This window comes from Panthera uncia, unplaced genomic scaffold (assembly GCF_023721935.1).
Source record: "Panthera uncia isolate 11264 unplaced genomic scaffold, Puncia_PCG_1.0 HiC_scaffold_616, whole genome shotgun sequence".
Taxonomy (NCBI): domain Eukaryota; kingdom Metazoa; phylum Chordata; class Mammalia; order Carnivora; family Felidae; genus Panthera; species Panthera uncia.
In genome coordinates, this window is record NW_026059777.1 from 1 (window position 1) to 3,272 (window position 3,272).

General features: G+C 58.6%; 1 long non-coding RNA gene across 1 annotated transcript; it reads left to right on the plus strand.

Moving 5' to 3' along the window:
* Positions 1-283: 283 nt before the first annotated feature.
* On the plus strand, positions 284-2,669 carry LOC125918269 (uncharacterized). The gene is made up of 4 exons (XR_007456410.1): positions 284-654; positions 922-1,097; positions 1,247-1,345; positions 2,409-2,669. It is a non-coding gene; the product is annotated as an uncharacterized LOC125918269 (long non-coding RNA).
* Positions 2,670-3,272: the final 603 nt, after the last annotated feature.

A 3,272-nucleotide genomic window follows, 5' to 3' on the forward strand; every position in this document is an offset into this window, starting at 1 on the left:
TCCGGTCCAGATGACCCCAGTGTCCGACCTCCCATCCTCCTCCTTAGTGTCCGGAGGTGGCACCTGGGTGCCTTACATCCTTTTGTTTGATTGAGTCCTCTTGACCTAAAAGCCCTCCTAGATTTAGAGAAGTTCTATGGCTGCTGGGCCTGCCTGGCTCCAAGGCCTGTGTCTTCTCACAGACCTGTGCTCAGGGGTCTGGTGGTGTCTGGACAGAGGCAGGGCGTGGTGGGTCGAGGGGTGAGGGACGGCCTTTTGGAATCAAGGGTGATGGTCCCATCAAGGGATGATAAAGTGGACCTGGGGACAGCGGCCTCTCACGAATTCTCTGAGCCCATTGCTAATGTTTGTCAAGGGATCTTTACCAAAGTGCAAGTTCTGCTTTGGCCTGGGCCTGGAGAGAGCTCTGTGAGATTGGCCAGTTGGGGGAAGCACGTGGACTTGGAGGGAGGAAGGGCCTTCCCCTGTTGTCCCCGGACCCTCAGCTGTGGCCGAGGACCTGTGTGTAACTGCTGGTACGCCTGAGTGCTCCGGGCTTTTCTCTGTCCCCGTAGAGCTGGCTCCCTGCCTGAGCTGTCCTTCCCTCTGTACCTCGATGTGCTGGCTCCCTATGTGAACCAGGTGAATCTTATCCGAGCCGGGGTCCCTAAGATCGTGAGTAGCTTTTGTTTCGCTCCTTCCCCTACTCAGCCGCGTGCGGGGAGCAGTCTGGTCCGGGGGTCTCTCAGAAGGGGGCGCTCCCGCCCTGCTAGGCTTGTTCTGTGTCTTCCTGCCCAAACCCGCATGGACGCGCTCATTCCTTCCTTCCCCTCCCAGCCCAGACAGAGCCCTTCCTAGCCTCTCTCAGGGTCTTCAAACCCTGGGGTAGGTTGCCAGTAGGAATGGCAGAGAATCTCCTCCTTTCTTCTCCCTGTCTTCTAGAACTTTTCTGGTCCAGATTACCCCAGTATCCGACCTCCCATCCTCCTCCTCAGCGTCCGGAGGTGGCCTGGGGTCAGCGAGCAGCAAGTGTACCGTGAGTTTCAGAATCTCTGCAAGTTCGATGTCCGGCGACTGTCGCGGAGCCAGTTCCTGCTCTTGACCAATAAGTTCAAGGAGTAGGTGCCTGGGTTCGCAGCCCGCCCTCCCGCCCCGCAGCCCGCCCTCCCGCCCCGCAGCCCTCCCTGTCTCCTTGCGGCCTCCTGCGGCCTGCTCAGAGACGCAGGGCTGATACTTGCACGCCTGATCTGAGACCCTCTTTTGGCAGCGCTCGGAGCATCCTGAGGGAGTACCGGGGCCACCCCACCCTGCAGATCTCCCTCTATCGGTACTGGAGACACTCCCCCGACATCAACTGCTTGTTGCAGTAAGTGACCAGGGCCGAGGCTGCCCTCTGGACTGGCCCGCGGCGCCAGCTGGGGCTGAGTGGGGCACGGTTCGCTGGCTAGCGTGTGGTCAAGGGGTCCTTGGCGAGTATGGTGGCCTGAACGTTAGTCAGTGAGACCGGACAGGGCTCTGGTAAACGTCCGCTGTGTTGGGTGCTGGCCTAGGTTCCAGGCCTTCGTCAGTGAACAAAGCGCAATCTTGCCCTCGTGGAACTCACACTCCAGTGGGAGGTGACAAGTGAATTGCGCGACGGATCAGGTGACAAGTGTCTGTTAAAAAGAAGAGCCCTCAGGAGGTGGGAGTGGAGGGCCAGAGAGGGGCGGGACGGTTAAAGGAGAAGGTGGGACCCCATTAAAGTCTCCAGGGAGGTGAGGGAACGAGCCAGGCAGAGCGCGGGGGAGGACCGTGTCCAGGCAGCGGGCGAAGGCCCTCGAGAGGGGCCACGAGGAGAGAAGGGACACAGGTACGTGGGCCGGACGGGGTGGAGGGCTGCGGGTGAGGGCCGTGGGCGAAGCCGCGGGTGGTCAGAGGTTTTCAGCAGAGGTGGGACGCAGACTGCAGAGGACATGGAGGGCCAGGGAGGAAGTCGGGGAGCCAGGCGGGCGTGCCGTCGGCTTTTGGGGCTTGCACTGCATGGCAGCAGAGGGGGGTGCCCAAGGGGGTCCCGGGCAGACCGGAGCGGGGTCGAGTTTGAATCGGGGTTTTTTGGCCCGCGTAACTAAAAGGTGGAGTTGCGTCGTAAGGGTTTCGGCTTGCCGGTTGGGAGCCGTATGTGTAGAAAACGGCATGCTTCAAGACGTTTGGCCCCTTGGCGATGTTTTCCTGCCTGCCAACCTCTGATGTAAACCGCTAGGAGGACGACCGGTCCGGGTGGGTCTCGGAGCCCTTCTGCGCTCACGGCGGAAGCTCGCGCTGGGGAAGTGAGGGGAAGACAGGACGGTCTGGGTCAACGGAGCGGGGGGCCCGCGTGTCTGGGCTTTCACACCTGCCAGCGCACACGCGGCCGTCCGGCCGGCACCGCTGACCCGTGCTCTGTCTTGCAGGGTCTGTGGCGTGGTGGCCACCTGGGCCCTCCTCGCTCTCGTCCTCGGGAGACCTGACCCCTGAGCGTGGCCTGCAGCCTCTGTCCCATCTCCGTGCCTCTCCGGGACAGCCGTCCGCATGTCCGCATGGGGCTCCTGTGGCTTTTGTGTAAATCGTACCTTTCTCTGCAGACCGATGTGTGCGGTCCTTATGAGGAACTTTGTTTCAAATGTGAAATTGTGTAACTATTATCAACGATAAAGAAATCCTTAGAAGTGGAACTTTCGTGGCCCAGACTTTTCTTTTTGTAAATGGGAGAAGTTCCCACCTCTGGGAACTTAAGCTAATGTTCCAGAGGGTCTCATGTGCAGACAACTAGCATTGGACGCCAGGTGAACAAAGGGCCACGTTATTTCTGGGAGAGAAATTCTTGGCCAATATGCTGGTTGGGATTTCAATCTGGGAAATGGCCTAAGTGTCCATGTGCATCTGTGATGTTTTGATAACATTTTATGGTTTATAATGTTGAACATTCACTTCAGAAACAAGAATTACCCAGGGGCACCTGGGTGGCCCAGTCGGTTAAGCGTCCAGCTCTTGGTTTTGGCTCAGGTCGTGAGCTCACAGTTCGTGAGTTCGAGCCCCGAGTCGGGCTCCACATTGCTGGTACAGAGCCTACTTGGGATTCTCTCTCCCTCCCAGTCTCTCTGACCCTCTCTGGCTTGCTCGCTCACTTGTTCTCAAAAAAGAAAAATTAAACAAAAAACAAAACTTCTCCATCCCACAGCTGTGTCCCCTGAGGGGCCAGGGAGACTCGGGTTATTTTGCTTCCTCTGTGGTGCTCCACACCCGCCATGCCCACACTGTTCTCAGCTTTATGAGTA